This window comes from Saccostrea echinata, unplaced genomic scaffold (genome assembly GCF_033153115.1).
Source record: "Saccostrea echinata isolate AGI-Se365-2 ecotype Australia unplaced genomic scaffold, CSIRO_AGI_Sech_v1 ptg000002l, whole genome shotgun sequence".
Classification (NCBI taxonomy): Eukaryota; Metazoa; Mollusca; class Bivalvia; order Ostreida; family Ostreidae; genus Saccostrea; species Saccostrea echinata.
This window is the reverse complement of record NW_026889751.1, coordinates 18755743-18777423: the sequence shown is the minus strand read 5'-3', so window position 1 is coordinate 18777423 and position 21681 is coordinate 18755743.

Below are 21681 nucleotides of genomic sequence, written 5' to 3'. Positions count from 1 at the left end.
ATATATATGATGTCTTGAATTCCACAGAATTTGTTTCTTTAATGAATGTTGTAAGAGATATGGCATCAGATCATTTGAAAGTTGGTCTTTTTAAGATATTGACAACATTAGTAAATATACGTACATGTATATACGTAAGCGTAAAGGTTGGTAGCACTTAAACACTGTTGGTATACTGTAAGCACAGTGTATTTGTATAAAATTGTAAAAAGCTCATTTGAAACTAAATTGCTTTGAATTCATATCTCACGGATTTTTAATTTTTATGAGTAGTATTTTGACTTGTTTAATTTATTTTTTTTTTCAATCATTGAATCAATTTTGAAATAGATATGTAAATTATTCACAGTATATGTTTTTCCTTTGAAGTTACGTAAACTGTAGAACAGAAATTCTGATGCCTCAACTCAAAGTAAGGACACGATGACTTTATAATGTATGTTGTTACATTATCTTATTTTTTTCATTTTATTGCTATCTTTTTTTATGGAGTTCATATTCATTATTTATTTATCTATTGATAGTGGTATAGATAGGTCGGAAGCAGCAATGTTCAATCTTTATTACCTTTTGTTTATTCTAAATATTCTACGATTATGTAGCTTACATAATTTTTGACAGCACAATTGTCAAAACCACTGAATTTCTTCCTGGAAAACATCGATTGCTAGAACACTTTTCATGATCTGATTAATGCCCCTTTTCTAGTGTGTGTTTTCATTTGAATGTTAACAGCTATCAGTGTGTGTTTTCAATTCTAAACAGCTATCAGAACACTTTCTCCAAAGACAGAGATTGAAAGTATTATATTCAACAACGTTTTCTTAAAATACATTCATTTGATATACAATATCTTATCAATTTATGAGTTTACTTAACAATGCTCTATATCAATTTTCATTATCTAAAGTCATGATGAAATTTATACATCATTTCACAAAATCATAAAATATTGTTTAAGGAATTTGTATTTCCCAATACTCTTTCTAAAGATTAAATATTTGCTTTATGTAATTGATTTGCCGTTTTGAAAATCTTTCCTAATAAAGTAGATAAAAAATGGATGGAAGCAAAATTTATCCCTTTTCCATCAACGTATCTCAATTTATTCAACTACAGGCATATTTTCTATGATAATGGAAATTAGAAATACTCCACAAAGAAGAAGTTTGATTAAGATTTTAAAACACTAGTCAAAATATTTTGATCGGACGTATTATTTCCAAATTATGCTGTTGGTAAATATACACATTGCTTAACAGAAAATGCATCAGATTAGTTCATATGTTTGCAAATTACAATAATAGTTCAGTCAATTTAGCGAAAATATAGACCAAATGTCAAACTAATAGCAGCAATTAGTTGTGAAATGAAACTTGAAAAAAAATGCAGTAGAATCTGAGAAAACCTAATGAGCGGAAAGCATAGTTTTGGTTTGATTTAATTACCTATGGGAATTACTTTTGAAAAGGGACATATCTCTGTAAATCCATTTATTATTTTGCTTACATTATATTAAAAATCATGTTTTACATGAGAGCGTAATCTGATTTAAACCTATTTGATACTGTTCAATAAATTGGATGTCATTATTTCATATAAATAACATGAAATGGATGTTTTGAATTTTTGCTAATTTGAAAACGGCCCTTTTAAAATGAAAATGAATTCATAGTTTATAAAAAAAAAAAAAGAAAAAAAAAAAAAGAAAATGAGTTTCCCTTAGAATAAGATAAAGTAATTTGTATTTAAATCATTTAATATATAAAAACGAAATGTAATGTGAAAAAAAAATCCATAGAAAAAAGATAAATAGACAATGTATGACCTATGTCTTAATATCACTCTATCCTAAAGTTTTATCATAATAAAGCAAGGAAAATCCGGCTGACCACGATTGACTAAATAAACACATCCCAAATTCATTTGTTTTCCTCACAGGTGCTTGTGGACAGGACCCCCCCCCCCCCCGAATATACACACTGGGTCCAAGGATTTTTTTATTCGCCTTTTTCCAAAAATTTATCTTCTAGTGCATGTACACATTTACAATGAATTCCATATGAAAAATCCCCCAAAAATAACATAGAATTAACGTTTTATTTAAAAAAAAAAATCATACAGGCGGTATTATGAAATAGAAAAGGTAAGTCACTTCCATTTGTTAACACTGGACTCTTCCTGGATATCGGGCTTAAAATGTCATATACCTACCCCATGTCACCAAAATATGTCATGATATCTTGTTTCGGTAGATATTTTTGACTTTAATCGATAGTTTTTTTTTCGGTACATTTTCGTATTTGATGACTGCTAAGAGAACAATATGTCTGAGGTTTCAAGGAATAATGTGCCGATAAATCAAGGACTATATTTATCATTGAGTTCCAGATAATAACTGCTACCCAAATGCTTTTGATCTAAAATATATTCATCAAGTATGATATTTTACATTAATCGAATATAATTTATTGTAGCTTTAACATAAGATTGTAGTTTTTCCCTTCTTGGGTAAACAGTCTGGGAAACATAATCATTCATTCTTCACTAATTTTACATCGGTTGTTTCCTTTGTCGTCAAGTTAATCTGAATGCTCCTGGCTAAAAGCACCTTGTATCTGAAAAAAGAATGAGTTCTTTTTTAAACGAGATTTCCTAATGTTTTCCAACTTTAAAGGAAATCACTTGGTTGTTCTAATTGCCTGCAAACCAATTATTTTGAATAGAACCTTGATGAATTCAGATTAAATTTAATGTTTAAAATGATATTTTTTATTGACATTCATAAGAAATAGGGGTATAACACTAGTAGTGATCATGAATAATTATAATTAAAAAAAAAAAATTATTTATTATTTGTAAATATAAAGTTTATCTTACAAATGTTCTTTAAATGAGATCACAACGGTGGAATTAGGATTTCTTTTGAAACACTTCATGATTTTATTATTAATTTTCCTGGGATAATGATTCCATATTCCGTCTTGATCTTTCCATAACCAGTGATCACAATTATGGGACAATATTTCGTCATCGGGACAATCTATATCAATATCTAATTCATCCATCGAGTCATTCTTGAAATATCTGCCTTTTGGTGTTTTTAGTAACAGACCTTCACATTCTACGTCCAGGCATTCAACCTTTCTTCCTTTTTCTGTAACTGAATTATGTGCTTGAAATTCCAAATGGCAATAAAATTCTACAATTCCCGTATCGACACAAAATAAATGCAAGAATAAAATGAATTTAAATAGGCTTTAAGGGGCTTATACCTTCAGATGTAGCATTGCAATAAACGTATTGCAATGCATTTGAAAGTTTGGAGGCAGCACATCTCATCTGTTCTTGTAAATAACTCTTTGCCTCCGGTGAAAAAGGATCACTGAAAAAGAAATAAGAAATGCATGTGAGACTTGCAAAATACATTGCAGTATGCTTAAAGGAGTTCAATATGGAAATGGTAAGAACTTTAAAAAGAGTCTGATATATATATATATATATAGAGAGAGAGAGAGAGAGAGAGAGAGAGAGAGAGATTTATATTGTGCGATTTGATATTTGCTCTATCCATCGAGTTGAAATTGTGTATATTCGCGAGAATAGACACCATTTCAACGAGTTGGATAACGAGAGGGATAAAGCAAATATCAAATCACACTATTATAGATGTTCTATTTATCTCATTACGATTTTCGTTTTTAACAAAACTTTGATAAAGTCCTTATGAAACTATGAATGATTTCATGATGACGCATAAATATTGATGACGTCGAACTGTTGATGTTGACATGTCAAAAGAAAGTAGATAATGTACAAAATATACAATTTTTGATATCTGCATCTTTTAAAACATATTTGACAATCTGTTGGAAATTTATTTCAAACTAACATTTGACTGAAAGTCGTAAGGACCTAGGGATCATGAATTCTACTCTGAAGTTATTCTTTGTACTATGACAGTGTTCATGGTGCTCGGCTACTTGTAGATCATAGTAAGAGACAATGTATATAGTAAAATGTAAGAAAGCATTCTTGAAAGTGGCTAGACTTTTCTGCATGGTCAAACAAATACCAAAGGAATCTTGAACCAACAACTTACCTGCTAGGCCATACGTTTCTCATTGAAACGATTTATGGGGGTGGGGTGGGGGGTTAAATCTGTCTTCGTAGTAGCCAGTGCGGATACATTGTTAAAATTTGACATTTGATTGAAATATCAAGTCTTTTTCTTGCTTTTAACGAAATTTTTGCTCATTATCATTAATTTTGTGAGGCAGGAATTTTCATAAATCAAAGATTCAATAGATTGAAATCATGAAGCGAAGAATTATATCAAAACCGGAGGTGCTATTTATAAAGCAACTACCTGTGGATAAAGCATAGGTTTATCTTATGAAGAAGTATCCTCCCTCCAGATACCGATGTATGATATATATAGGATCTCCCATGATTTGTAGTTGGATATGATTTTTATCCAACGAGTTGTGTGTTTTGTATCCCCGAGCCTTGGCGAGGGGATAAAAACACACAACGAGTTGGATAAAAGTCATATCCAACTACAAATCATGGGAGATTCTTTTTATCCCATGTTTAATACTTCACAACCAATGTTTTACACTGTTTTATATAGGACTCCACTTCATTTTACTTCATCGCGCTAACGCAAAAACCATTGTGACGTCACAACTGTGGATTATGAACAAATTATCCAATGAGTCATATCCACGGGATAAAGGGGTAAACATGGGATATATATATTCTTTGTATAAAGGGGTAAACATGGGATATATATATTCTTTGTATATATATATATATATATATATATATATATATATATATATATATATATATATATATATATATATATATATATATATATATATATATATATATATATATATATATATATATATATATATATAGTCTAATACGCGTATGCTTACACACATGTAATTACCATAAAGTCAATTCAAATTTTCCATCCGATCCGTATTTGTAGCTGCCTCTGTTCCCATTTGACCAGTTGACCTGTTGCGGTAAGATAAATCATCCTATTTTATTTATTTAAAAAAGGAATATTGATAATATAAAAGTAAAGATTCAAATGAAAAAGAAACTAATTAAATTTCGTACTTGAACAACTCCATCTGGATTAACTTTAAACACTACACCAATGCTTCTTGCTCCACCGTCTTGATCGCCGAAATCCCAGTCTGGGCCTATTGCAACAAAATATAGATATCAAGTTTAACAAGATATCCTACTCTTCCTCTCTCTTATGAATTTAAAAATATTTAAATTGTGTGTAGTGAATTTAACAGATATATTTCATTCAGCAGATAATCATTCTGACCGAAACTGCTTTTGACATAGATTTCCCATTAATGCAATTAGTTTTTGCAATTAGTTCTACCTGATGGCACCTGAACCCACCTCTAGCTAAATTTTGAGGTCCGTGTTTTCTCTCCTCCAAATTATTATCGTTTCATTGCACTTTCGAGATTGAATATTTTTCGTTATCTTCACACTTCATTCCAAATATTAAAATACAAAGGAATATGTTCATTGTGAAAATGATACATTTATTTCCCTATTATACATAATGCCCATGTGTGACCTGATTACAGTAAAACACGTTTAGTACGATAATGGATATTAAGTGCTTTTGGATTCGCGACTTAATTCTTTACATTTCCTTGTCAATTTTCACGGGGATAACAACCTATGTAGCACACTGATTTTGTTTTCGATAGAGGTTAAGAATAACAAAGTATAAATCTTTTGTGGCGAATTTTCAAAGATTTCAAAATTTTAATATTACACTGATATCATTTTTGTAAGTGTTACATATATTATTTGCACTCAGTTCATCCGAAAACTTAAGTATTCTAGGGTACTGTTTTGTATTTAATATGTAGTCATACTTCAAGAAAAAAAAATCTTCAATGCTAATTTGCTATATATTCTTTAACGAAACGACTTTGATATAACCGAAAAAGCCAGGTTCTGGGTCGGTTTCCATTTAATCATTTAGCTATATAGATATATTTATTTTGGCAGTCAGAATATTGCAGATTGACAGAGATCTACAGAGCTTAAAGACAAATGTGATATTAAATTAAATGAATGTGACGTTTCAATGCATAATAATCATCAAATATTTTATCATCAGCTTCCTTATTTCAGAACGGAGCACATTCAAAAGTTGAAGTGTTTGAAATATTTTTTTTTCTTCAAATTTTATACTATTTCTTTACATATGTATTTCATTTCTCAACCTATTGATTTTCCCCTCCTTTTTTCTTTGGAAAGAAAACATTAAGCAAAGCTCGCCTGTCAAAATATCGTTTAGAGACTGTATAATTATTCATAAATTAAATCAACGCTGTATCATTTACATGCTTGATTTTTTTTTTAAAAAGTTTATTCCAATTTTACCTACCCCTTCTTACCAAACATCCAATAGCAATGAGCTCATTGTGTAGTATTCGTGGTTCTATGCAAACAACAACATCATATTTATCTTTTTCAACTTTAGTTGTTCCATATCTGTAACCATCTGTAGTACCTGTATCCCAATGCACAATCAACCATCCCGCTTTTTAATATAAGAAAAAAAATAGACATGTACATTTTTCTTTCTCTTAGCGAAATCCTTACCAGCATACTTTAACAATCATACATTCATAGGTCATATTCGGTAATATTCTTATAATGCAATTTTGTACATCAATTACAATTTATTAAAAACAAAATATCTCAATCAGCAATTGCACATACAAAAAGAAAACAAGATGCCCAAGGGCCTTAACGGTCACCTGAGTATAATACAACAATTTAGAAGTTAAATACACTGATAGTTGCAGCTTTGTTGCCCTAAAGCAAGAGAAGTAGGAAGATCAGGATCAACAAAATAATTAGTCTAGTATTCAGTATCAACTCATAAATTAAGATCTAATCTGTCCCCCACTTAACACTATCACATGCAGACTATTAACAAACTATTAGTGCTTCTGTACTATTTTTAAACCCATATTAAGACCTCTAGCATTGACCTTTCTTATGGTCTTTGAAGAACTTTTAATAAGATAAGTTATTTTTGTCTCATTTTTATTTATCTATTACTTACAGATCTACCTGATTATTAAAACTAAGAAAATACTTTTTGAATTATATGATAAACATTCTTGCATAATTATCTTATTCTATTAATCTTTCAAATACATTATTTACAGTGATTTATTATCAAAGGTGAATGGAAAAGGGGAATAACTTCTCTAAGTAGAATACAAATTAATAGAGCCCTGCCCAGGACTAGAATGCTGAGACACATGGTCCAGATGTTCAAAAATCTGGTAGAAATACGCTTACTTATATCATTTAAACTTTTACTCAGTTTTCTTCCGATATGCCAAGAAGCAGAGAAGAATTTCACAGGTACAATGCATTTTCACTACAGATTCAGCAAAGCCTTAACCTAACACCAGAACCCAAGACAAAGGGTCAAGAAATTCACAAATTTGGAAGAGTTACCCTCATCATCATAACTATGGACTTCAAAGAATTAACACTTTTCCACTATATTATCAAAAGCCACCCCCCCCCCTCTCATTATGCCAGAACCCCTGACCCTAGGACCACAAGATTTGAAAATTCTGTTCGAAGCTCCCATTTTCATCAAACCTAAGCAATTTATTCATCAGCTCAACGCTAAGAACAGACAGGATTAAATAACAAAATTAATGCTTTTTCACTATATAATCAATAGAGCCCCCCCCCCCCCTTCCTCAAGAACCCCAAAAACTGAGGCCATATATTTAAAAATTTTGGAAGAGGCATCCTTGCATATCATAATCATGAACTTAGTTTGTAGCAGAGAAGAAGATTTTCAAAGAATTAATGCATTTTCACTATATAATCAATAGAGCCCCGTCCTAACACCAGAACCCCTGACCCTGGGGCCATGAAATTCACAATTTTGGTAGAAGCACTCTTGCTCTTTATAACTATGTACAACTGTTTCCATTAAGAAAGAGGATTTTCTATTCCTGTCCTCTTTTTTTATATTTAAAATGAAAAATGAAGACAGTGCAATTTCAGAAATTGACGATTTTTTTTATTCATTTTCCTGATTGAATAGATTAAGAATTGGTGAGAACACCAATTTTTATGTTAAAACAGATCAATAAGGTATCGGTATTCTATATAAACAGTCAAAGGATTGGTGAATACACCAATTTGAATTATCAAATATCTTCAAATAAAGATTGATCTTGGTGGTTCCACCAAGAAAACAAGAGTGAATTTGACCATTCTACAATCCATTCAAAGAATTGATGAACTTAACAACAAAACAACTAAAATATCTTCATGAGAACTTGGTGATTCCACCAAAATTACAAATAGACAATTTGGCTTAAATTTATAAAAGCGATGTGGTGAAATTCTCAATATTACTTTTAATAATGATGATACTTTTAAAAACCACTTTGGTGAATCCACCAGTTTTAAGACACTGAAACAACCCATTGAAAGAAAATGAGTGGTGAAGCCACCAAAAAAAAAAAACAAAAAAAAAACTAAAATTGTCCTTAATACAGAGTCGGTGGACTCACCAAAATGCAAAAATTCAACTAACAAGACATTCATACTTTCTCTTATAAATACTTGGTGGATCCATCAAAAATACAAACAGGAATACACAAGAATACTTGAATGATATACTGTAAACATTACGCGTGTATTTATCAGTAGTGGGGAGTTTGGTGGATCCACCAAAAGCATTAAAATCAAAAGGCATTCATAAGTTTCCTTTACAATGACTTAGTGACACTTCCTTAATATGTTTATATACACAAGGGCAAAAGCTGGTGGATCCACCAGAAAAGTCAAAAATCTACAAGTAACCCAAAGTTCGATTAAATTGTCCTTAAATACAGAGAGGAGTTTGGTGGACTCACCAAACTGTAAAAAAAAAATCGAATAAGAAAGCATTCTCAATTTCACTTACAAATACTTGGTGGATCCACCAAAATACAAACAGGAATACACAAGGATACCTGAATGATATACTGTCAAAATTGCCTTTGTATTTATTAAAAGTGGGGGTTGGGATGCTTGGTGGATCCACCAAAAGCATTAAAATCAAAAAGCATTCGTAGTTTTCCTTTACAAATGACTAAGTTCCTTTCTATGCATTAGTACAAAAAACTGGTGGATTCACCAGAAAAGTCGAAAATCTACATCTTTACTTTATGTTGATACATTCGAAATTCAACAATAAGTGGACCTATCAACACATGATGAAAATAAATATGAAATACAATGTCAAAGTTCAAAAACAAATGTGCATTATCCAATTAAGGCACAATATTATATAAACAATATATAAAAATAACCCTCCACATGCCTCCATATACTGTTTTATCTGCACGCTAATAAATAGCTGAATGAAACACTTCTTTAACTCATTTTTTATAAACGAAAAAATACTTTGTTTCTTAAACTTCCCTTGCTATTTGAAAAATTTCCGTGCCTGCGCCTACTGCATGTCCTGTAGTGGGATGCGAACCCACGACGTGCGGATTAACAGTTAGCTGCGTGATACTCGAGCAAACGCTCTTACCATTTCGTTATAGGAACCTCAAAAATTATCTTGAGCTAAATATTTCAATTCATACACTCCTCTGATGAAATCTGTGGGTGAAGCAATCAAAATACAATAACTTTCTATTCTCATATAAATATATTGAAAACGTAAGAAATTAATTCTGCACATGTAAAAGGGACAATGAGCTGTGAGGATCATCACCAATTTAAATAATGAACACCGCACACACTTTACGAATAAAAAAAAAAATAGACCATGTATTAGTCTCCTATAGATTATGAAGTCATTCCAAATAGAAGTAAAATTATACATGCAAGCTCAACACAATCACAATATGCAAGAGTAGAAATTATGCATTTTTGTCCTTGTTATCCCTAAGATTGATGGAAATACATTTGTATCCCTTTTCACAACTTTTACATGCTTTGCTAGAGTCAAGGTCCAAGTTACTGACTGTTCCAAAGTCTGTTTGCGAGGTGAGTTTCCTTGTTCCAGTTCGTAGGTAACATTGTGATATAATCCTAGTGGTTGGGCCTTGATCTGTATCATTTGACATCTGATATGAATTTTCATATACACGTTTTTAGCAATCCTTCCACTATGAACTGTTGAGTACTTCCCCTGATGTTTCTTGAATAAAAGGACCACTATTGTTAACCATTTTACGTTAAACCCGTCATCAGAATATTATCATACCGATGATTTCCTGTTTAATACTGTTCTCTTGTCTCTTTATAAATGTATCATTTAGACATCTATGTGTTTTCTGTTTTTACTCCTTAGACATTTTGGTGGCTGCGGTCCTGCTGGGTTGTTTACCTCCATCTTATGCCCTATGATAGAAGTACATGAACAAAGTCTATGAATGGTGCACAAAATTCAAATGATTCTTATTTTCTGTTGTTTTTTTTATATTCTATAGAATTTCAAATTTTGAACAAGTAATTAAATTCATTTTCAGTAAACAGAATTTAAGAAAGTCCCATAGGCCACATCGCTGAAATCAATTAAGTATTGAAAAGTTTAAATACAAAAGTTGTCCCGACATTTGATCTCCAGTGCATTGCCCTACACAAGGCAGATGATTTGAACACATTTGTATCTACACCACCTGAGGATGCTTCTCAATAAATTTTACTTATTATACATTATGTATACATAAATTAACGCATTCAAATCGTACATGTGTGTTTGTTGTGGGAAAGAGGGCTACAAAATTATCTTGACAAAATGACTCTGCTTGAGAACACAGTTTTCACAATTTTGTTATTTGATTTATTTTGTTCTTTTTAATATGAGAACATTAACATGACTACGAAAAATTCTTATAGGCCTGACTGCACCAGGTTTGTTCTCTGCTTTCAAAAATTGAGTTCTGGATTTTAATGTTCTGAAATTTGGGTTATTTGATTTTCACTTTCGAGGAACAAATTGATTTACAATAAATCATCAATTATTTCAATAGAATCTAAGCCAAATTTTATAGCTGGATGAGAATCACTAGCTAGAATTTTATCTTTAATTCTAGCAATTATAGATTTAACAACAGTAGGCTTTGACTCTCAGTACTCATGATTTAAAGTGCATGAACGTACTTTGTTTTTTTTCACAATGCATGCAAATGAAAAAATTTCCAATCCCATTCCCTATAGCCCCAATTAAACAAATAAATACTAGTATATCCTGAATTCTTTGTTTTCTTTGAAAACTTTTTTTTTTCACATTAGAACCCGGAAATCTTTGTGCTTGATATAAAATTTTCAAACATTTCTCTGGACAATGTTGTTTGTTTTAATCATTTTATGAGTGTGTTTGTCACATGTATCGATGTGTTAATTCAAAAAATTATACAGAAAGTTTTCTTATGATTCAAAAGTATTCGAATATAATTTTTAAAAATCAAATGGGCTAAGTAAAGGACGCGCGTATTAACATGACAATTGTGTGTACCAACACTAGTAGATTGAACACACAAATAAAAAAGGAAAGTATATGTAGACCTTCATCAAATTTTAAACCCATTTTGTTTACAAAAATTTCACTTGTCCCATTTTATTTATCCTGATATTTTTTAAATGTTCTTTACTTCTTTATCAACAAAATATCCAACAAGATAGACACACATTCTTCATATTACATTTCTGAGTTTCAAAATAAAGGCGACTTACCATTATAACGCCAACAAATTCCATTAAAAAACAATCAAATTTAAAGCCATGTTTAAAATTCACCAGTATATCAAGTCATTTTTTCTCAAAGTATCGCTCATCTTATTCCATTTAACTGAATTGTCTATAATTGGGTGGATTTAGATAGCTCTTAGCAACCTACATGTACCCAAATATGTCAAGCTTAAGGACGGATGATACAAACTTTTATCAAAAATTTAATTCATGATATGATTAAGATTAAATATTAACCGCATTGAATATTTTTTTTCAAAGTTTCAAAATAATTTAATTTAAAATGACAGAAATTTGTATAGAAAAATAAGGATGGTTGCAGAAAATGGAATTTTGGACATCGTAGAAATTTTACAATTTCTTAATTATAGCATTTTTTTTTTCAAATCATTAACAGCAAAAATGTGTCGACTTCATAAATATATACCAATTTTTTTGTATCATTTCTGTCTTTACGACAAGCAAATATTGAAAAATGAAGATTATGAAGAAATAGACAGATACGGTGTTCAAAACATTTTTTTTTCTAGGACAGTTTAACATTCAAATTAAGATTCGCTATAAAATGTCACTAAAAATAAGACCAATTAATTTAATGAAATAATTTTATCTATGTTTCCTCCTGTGCACACTTTTCCTCTGGGGTCTTAATTAACAATGACGAGTACCACGACATTTAAAAAGAAGAAAAAAAAACTAATACTTTTAGTTAAAAAATACAGCAATAACTCTTTACTCTGCCCTAGAAAGAGGAGAGATACCTACCAACAGGTAAAACTTCTGATTGGATCTTTGGTGAAGATAAATGCTGGTTTAGTTCGTCAACATCTCATTTATCTCCGTACTGCTGACGTTCCGCTTCAGTTGAACATGTAGATTTGGTCTAATTTGAACTTTTCAAAATACTTTTCCACTATCTTCTCTGTCAGAAGCAGCTTTTGATACTTTAAAAGACTATAGTTTTTAGAGTGCTTTAGCATGTTTAGTAAATAGTAAAATATAACGGAGAAGTTGTTTCATCTTCGAAGAATAAGCAATGTTACAGAAATCCTCAAATAAGATGGTGATGATTCAACACAGAAAACGCAGATAAATTATAGCCAAACCACTTATATGTTGCACCACTTGAAATGTAAATCCAAGAATATAATTACATGTTCACTAAAGGATCTACGTGCTCCTTGAAATTCACCATCCTAAGTTCTTGCGTTTTCTTCTGCATTCCCATCTTTGATTTAAATAGAATATTTTCACTCCCTGAAAATAGCGCATTAAACAGAAGTATAGTAAAGTTTTACTTCGAGAAGTTTCTGTTTCAACAAATAAATTGAGTCTAGCATCTTTTAAAAGAATTACCTTTAAATTAGAATTATTTCCATTCTCCTTCTGCGTGGTCCAGTGGGCACATAAAACGTTATTTGTTGCTCTTGGATTTAATAATTAGTAGAAAGTGAAGACAAAGCTGAACATTTGTAAGATCCGTCCTGTGTACATTTCGTACGCCTAGCCCAGTCGAGACTATCACCAGTCACAGCATGTGGCCATTGCATACACAAATTTCCTGTATTGAGTTGTGTTGAACTTATTCCCACATTACCTAGTGACTATTTCAGCTCTCTAATTCTAAATATTTACTCAATCTATATTTTATTTTCAGGGAACAGAATAATTTCAGTTTAATGCAGCGTCATTGATGTGAATTCATTTTAATGGGCTGATCTAAAGGGGGGTCTCCCCTGGAATCTGCAGAGTTACTAAATGTACAGTAAAACTTGTCTAATCCGGTGACCAGTGGTTCCAAAATTTTTCGCCGGATTAGACAACATCCGGATTGGAGAAAATTGAACCGTTATAGCAAGTTAAAAATTACATAGATATAAACAAAGAGTGGTAAATAAATACTTTATCAAATGTGTCATTTTTTAGGTTTCACTTGAAAAAATCGTCTATTTTGTTTGTTTTGAACTTTGTTCTTCAGAATTTTCATTTCTGTTTAAGTTTTATATCTCTTGGTCATTTATTAAATTTGAAAATCGTTAAATGTTTTGAACACGCTCCAAAACCTCATCGTAGCTGTAAATATTATTTTGTTATGGACAGATTCCTTATTAATTTCTTTCTTTTAAAATTGAATATTTAGACACGGTATTTGTTTATTTTAAATGTTATAATGAATATTGGACCAAAATCTTCTGTCGTTATTGTCGTTGTAAACTAGCGACACAAAGGGAAGTAATTCGAATTGCACGTCGAGCACGCAAAACGAAAGTAGAAAGGAGGTCATGAATAAGTCTCCAAGTTTTTCTACAGACATGCTACACGCAACCATCACTATCACTCGTTCTTTTGCGAGTTTCCTCGCCGTACTAGGGCCATCGATGATTTTTTTTAATCACGTTTGTTAAAATCTAAACTGTCGATACAGGATAGATCATTAACGGGACAATAATTACCCCACGCGAGATTTCTCTAATGACCAGCGGGCACAGGTAAAAATAAGTGGCCGGATTAGAGGAGATAATTTGTACTAATTATGAGCAGTTAGTTCTTTAAATAGCGGCCGGTTTACAGAATAGGCAAGATCCGGATTGAACAACATTTATAAAACGTGAATTATAAAGAAAATTCAAGGGACTAAAATATTACGCCGGACTGAACAACATGCCGGAATGCACAACATCCGGATTCAACAAGTTTTACTGTATATTATAAAGCAACTAAAAGTGACCTTGGACACCCCACTCCCTTAGAAACGCAGATCCCTGTTAAGTTGGTTAGAAAACTTATACATATGAAGCATAAGATTTGATCCCCCCCCCCCATGAAATATGTTTTTCACGTATGGAAAGGAGTTCACGTTCTTTGACTTGTCAAGGAATTGTGGTGTTTTTTTTTTTGGGGGGGGGGGGGGGGAGGAGGGACCTCCTTGGAAAAAAAATCCTAGATCCGCACCTGTTTTCCTATTTTTTTTTTATGTATGGAAATATTCATATACTTTTGCAACAAAATTGAAACAATAAATACAATTTGATGCAATCTGAGCAAAGAACGGATTGAATAACAAGATTACAAAAAACCAAAGTCTAAACAATTCCATAAATGAATGAATGGATCTTTACCTTGGAAGTTTTATTAATGAGATTTACTTGTTATCTAATGTCTTGGCGTCAGACATTATAGACTTAATAGGTCTTGTTGGTCAGTTAGTTCAATAGAATTATTGCAATAATCAGTAGCATGAAGATCATAAGGATTAATGACCTAAAGGAAACAGAGCATAAGACCTGATGTCAATATTATCAGATTATATATTAAGTTACATAACATTTGGCCATTTTTGAATGCATCATTCATCATTCAGATCCGCGGCAAAACAGCAGGAATGAAACTGGTCGGGTCAGCACTTGGCGGTATAACTCTAAAAGATGTCTTTTTTGAATGCAAACTACGTTTCTTTAACTTAAGCTTTAGACTTTTAAAAGTCTTCACACAGTAGTAGTCATATCTTTCAGACCTTTGATTTATTCATGATCAAAACTATAATATTCATGTGAAAGATATGGATGTTGATTTTTTGTGTGCTAAAATTCAACCTGAAAGATGTTAATCTACGTACTAGTTACAAGTTTGTAAAAAAAATTATTGCATGTCAATCAAAAACAAAAAAAGTTATAATTCACATGATTAAGAAGACATATCAATATAAATAAGCTGTTTTTTTGTAGTATACTAGACTAAGTATCTTATATCCTGATTATTGGGTGGGGGGGGGGGGGGCACGGTGATCCCCCTCCCGCTCTCACGCCCGGTTTCTACGGCCACGAGAAAAGAAATTACAAGTAACTCTGTATTTAGAATAAATTAATATCTGAGTTTTATTCAATGTTGATGACAATGGAGTTAAACGTTTTCTAGACTCTCTAGATTTAATTTGATTACGCTGGATTCAAGTTTGATTCTTCGTATAATAAAGAATTTGCATTGTTTCATAGCGTTATGTGATACTTTCACATCTGCAGTATCGCTAAGACAGGATTAATGTGAACACTTACAATCGCATCAACCATTCCAAATTGCATAACATTGATCCATTCTATCTCGAGTGAATTATTTTCCATGGTAATGTATTTTTATGTCGAGCAAAACAGCAGGAATGAAGCTGGTCAGGTCAACACGTCCTGATTATCCAAAAAAGATAAATTTATGGCTCCCTGCCTTGAAAATTTCACTTTAACTTGCGTAGAAGTATTAATAGTCCTGTGCTTTCTGTCGGGAGCGATTACTCCCATGTTTTCTTTCTTTTTTAAAAATTCCGTCGAAAAAAATATTTTAAATAAATCAAAATTATCCGTGTTACCTGGTTTGCCAGTTTTATATCACAAGGTGGTTTTCCCTGAATGATATCAGTTTCTACCATGTTTTAAATTCATTTCATTCAACCCCCTCATTTTCTCATTTTCTTTTGTTTTTTTACCCATTTCCTTCACATTTGCTTTTAAAATGACAAATATTGACCATATATGAATATTTCTATTCAGAAAGTAAGTAGATGTAAATAAAATTAATTAAACAATTTACAACACTCTTTCTTCTTCACCTTTCAATAAAATTCATATTTTGAATGTTGATGACAGTTTTATCGTAATTAACATGACTAAGGCCTATGATACAGCGCTACAAAAAATACCAAATACTGCTCAAAATATTAGTCATTTATTAATTATTTTTTTTTTACTAGTTGTATATACACTGATAAAAAAAAAAAAAAGATTTATTCCGTATTGCTGAAAAAGAAAAGTACGGTATAAAAATAAGTGGAAATTCAAAAAAAAAAAAAAAAAAAAAAAAATGATACAGTCGTTACAGTACAAGCCAATCAGAATTCAGCATGAATCTAGCGATAAAGTGAGTAAAAATATAGTTAAAATAAGTATACGAACAACTATGTATTCTAAATCCATGTTTCGTAAACGGAGCCCCTCTCCCAAATATATCTCTTTTACAGGTCATTCACTAGCCTAATAAAATTTATAATAAATTAAACCCATGACAACAATTAATATGTGCCAAACGTTCCTATCCGATTATATTAACATTAAAGCAGAGGTATTAAGATGTCCGACAGTTGAATTTTCAAAATAAAAAAAAAGTTTTCACCCGCAAATTCCCTAGTAAACGTCTCTCTTGTACATGTGTCATTAAACATAGACGGCCATTTACGATGATAAATATTCATGTATGTGTAGACTCCAAATATCCGGTATAAAATAGAAAAATGCACCAAAAAACACATTAAAACGGACTTGCATATATAACACCTCACATTATGATGGTACTAGTACATTCTCGCAACAAATATGACATAACATGATTGAAAGACCAAACTCAATAAAAGACGGAAATCAAAACTGAAAAGAAAAAATGTATCGTGTTAACTTTGTGAAGGGCGGAGAGGTGGTGTATCCTCTGCAAGCGCCAGCGGACAAATTTAATTGTAAAACTAGCATATGTCTGGTATTAATGCAAGCATTTAATCTAGATTATTTGAACCAGTATCTTTCTGTTAAAACAGGTAGATGGAATTGCACTCAAGAAATGAATAATTTGAAATATGCGAAAGTAAACAGATATGAAATGAATTTCATAATAGATTGTTCAGAGAGTAATGATTTGAGTAATATGTAAATAGATTGTTTGAAAACTTTGTTCTGATCTAAAGCCCATGAATTTTTGAAGTTATGTACTCAAAAATACCGAAAATGTTATTTAAAACCGTGTACATTAATTTTATTCCTAAATTAAGAATAATTATGCTTTCGAAAAAATGTTGATCCGTATAACAAACATATAGATATGGCCGACCTTTACCTTCTCTCAAAGTCTCAGGTGTCGTCACGCCGGCTGGCGACGCTAACCCCCCCCCCCCCCTTTTCCACTTTTTTTTTACAGCTGAAAATGATATACTTCTCTTGAAAATTTTACATGTATGTGGTATTTATTCGAGTTTTAGTTTTTCTGTTAAATTAATAGACACACTGTTCTAGTAATTATAAAGCATGTGTATCCAAGAATGTCAGCAAGTCTAATTTACATTAAATTGTACAAAACAAAGCTGTTATTTTATTTAAAAATGGGGTAGTTAAAAGAAATTCCATGTCAATAAATCCTGTCTGATTTAAATTTCGGATGAACTCAATAAAAGCTTGGTTTATGTTTATAACAGATGTTTCCTTAAACATTTCCTTACTGGCAATGTTGGTGCCATTTTACAATTTTAGTACCTGCAGCTGACCAAAACCCATTGGTGATTTCAAACAAAAAGTACTCGCAATATAGGTGTTTTTGGTATTTATAAATGGATAGGTGTTGAATAGACAATTCCAGTCAAAAAGATTGGTGTTGCTATATTGCGGAACGGAAAACGGCACGGAAGGGAAAACGGAAAATATGACTTTAGAATATATCACTTAATACACAAATTATATCAGAAACGATATACATATATATCTTATACAAGGATTTTCACATTTAATCCTTCATTGTTAAATACATGTTGATTTAGTCAAGTTCAGTCTGTTATTGACGAAAATCCCTGACAAAGGCAAAGAATAGGGATTGGAAAAGATATATAAATGTATACCTTACATGTAAATGAACATGAAACATGTCGTTGTTACAGTAGTAAAATATGGAATAGTGCAATAACTTGGGTGTGAACAGTCAACAGGTGATGCTTACTCCTCCTAGGCGCACCTGATCCCACCTCTGGAATTCCCAGGGGTCCGTTTTAACGGCTCTTCAAAGTTTTGTATTGTTGATAGATTTTTTAAAGATCGGTCACTATAGCAGTTCAATATCTCCGCCCTTCTCATTCTTCATTAAAGACCACCAATATATCAACATGAATGGCAAGTATTCGATATCTAGATGAACCATGGTAAAAAAAAAAATGTAAATTAGATGCTGTCATAAGACAGTAATACCCGCACTAATGTGTTTGCCTCTAAATGCAGGCACGTAGCATCGGGGGGGGGGGGCAGAGGTGGCCTGCCCCCCCCCTCACTTTTTTCGAAACATAACTTTTTACTATTGAAAATGTTCATGACAGGGTGGTCCCCCCCCCCCCTACACTTTTTGTTGCATTATAGTCAAATTAAGGAAATGTAGTAGCGTACATATAAAATTGGGGTACTGAAAGAAGTTGGAACCCACCCCAACCCCACCCCACCCCACGAAATAGGATTTTTGAGTTTTGAAAAAAAAATTGGCTTGTCAAGTTTTTACAGGTAAGTTGAATTTTTTTTCTCTGGCTGCCCCCCCCCCCCTTTCAAAAACGTTGCAATGTCCCTAAAATGTGCTCTGACTGCTCTCCTTCAAATTCTGGTAACCAGGGAGGAAGTACACATTTAAATCAAGCATAAAATGCTCAGGTGAACATGCAGCCCATATGGGCATCTTATGTAAATCAGGTGCGGATCCAGGAATTTTTTCCAGGGGGATCCAACCCAGAAATTTCTTGACACGCACAAAAAAATAAATAAATAAAAAATAAATAAAAATAAATAAATAAAAAAAAACACTTAAACTTCTCTCCCATATGTGAAAACCTATTTCATGGTGGTGATGGTGGTGGAGGGGGAAGGAGGGGGGTTTGGCTGCTCACTTGTATAACTTTTCATACCAACTTAACAGAGGTCCGTGTTTTCTAAGGGGGAGGGGGTCCAAGGCCACTTTTAGTTGCTTTCGTAGATGGGTTTTGTATATAGGTTCCGGACCCCCCCTCCCTCCCCCTCTAGATCCGCGCATATAAATATTTCACTACCAGTCTGATATTACCTAATAAAGTAAATTCTGATAAAGAGAGAATTTTTGCAAGATTTGTGTAAAAAAAAGGGGGGGGGGGACTGGTTAATTTTCTACCCATAGTTGGAACTTCTTGAATTTATTGTCAAAACAACAAATATTGTTATTATTTTAGTGCATAGCTTTTTTGATGAACTTAAAAAAAATGACAACTTGTGCAAATTTTTATCAGTATTTGGGTAGGACTCTGAGAACCCCTTTCCAAATCTTGACCCAATCAACTTTGTCAAAAATAAACCCCCATCCACTATTCACCCGTTTTCCTGTCATATTTAGAATAGATAGCACAAACTTATGAAAAAAAATTGTATGTAATTATAATATAAATTTTACAAATGTACACCTTTTTAGAAAATTTCTAGACTCTTGCGTGGAATCACACAGCGAGCACTACTTTTACCGTTATCATTATTGTTTTGCACATGGTGTATGTACATCATTATTACCACTGGGATTATTGATATTTAGTGTGTGTTTCAACTGGATTTACATGTATTATTCTAGTTATTATTCAAGTTAACAGTACCTATAACAGGCGGTAAGTACATTATGAATATATTATTTTAAACGTTTAGTATAGAAGGGGGTTTGTTTGCTGTTTAACGTCCTTCTCGAGAATTTTTCACTCATATGGAGACGCCACCACTTGCCGGTGGAGGGCTGCAGATTTTAACCTATGGTCGACGTTAAGGCCATTGAGCAGTGAGGGATCTTTTTTTTGTGCCAACAACTACTGCACCAAGGGATCTCGGTTTATACAGTCTCATCCGAAGAATTGGTCTCCAAGTCCCGCAGAGGATTCGAACCCACGACCTAATATTCTTATGCGATGATTATCATTTGCCAAGGAATTTAAGTGGGAGTCTTTTCAATATTAATCCTTAAGAATGAAAATCAGAACGCCATTTTTTTTTATTTTATTATTTTTTTTTTTAAATAATTTTCATGCTCTTCTTTACTCTCGCGTCGCACTGCGTTGATTTCTGGCCTTGATTATATATATATATCAAGCTGCTATTATTTTAATTGAACAAACGGAAGCTTAACTTCTATAAAATAAAGACTTTTAAAAAATTTCTTTAGGTACGTCTTATCTAACAGTCATAGTTAGATAATTGCAACTTGTAGTACGTAACTTATTGCCTGGGTTGTACAACCATTCATCAACCGCTCAATTGTTTTTCTTCAACACTATAACTTGTAATGACGTGCACAGCCCCCGTCCCCAAATTAATCAATATTGATTATACATGTAGCGAATTCATAACAAATGAAAAAAAAAATTGTACAGTTTTAAATAATCACATTTCTGTCTTTACTTATTTTTAAAACTAGTTTATCATTCTAAAATTATATTTACTACCGCATTAATTTAACGGCTATCCACCTTTCCGCAGACACAATTTAATAAAAATTCCATGTCCACGCAGAAGGGGAAGGTGGCCGAGGTGGAGGGGGTGGGGTTTACAAGTCAAGATGATAATGTTTAAGCGATTTTTAAACCTCTATTTGGTATCAGTGATAACATCCTTTAAAGGGAATATTGACGACTACCCTCGCTCATCTCGAAAATCTTAAGCAGAATTTAATTCTAATGAATCAATTTCGACTTCTTTATCAAAATTTTCCCGAACTTTTTTTTCGTAGACCTCTGACTTTTCCCTTAATTCTTTAACACTCGCAACTCGTGAGTTACACGCTAGGTGTCGTTTTTGCATCACTTCCGTAATTTCTACTTTGACATTTCCAATCTTGTAGCACGTTTCACGTTTGACGATGAATACTCGGATTATTCTGGAGTGCCTGGGCAATTGAATATCACGATTAAAGACAAAAATATCTGCCGAAACAAGATATCATGACACATTTTGGTGACATGCATTAGGTAAATGATATCCAAGAGGGGTCCAGTGTAAGCAAATGGAAGTGACATACTTCTCTATTTTATAATACCGCGGGTATGATTTTTTATTAAAACGTTAATTCTGCGTTATTTTTTGGATTTTTCTTATGGAATACATT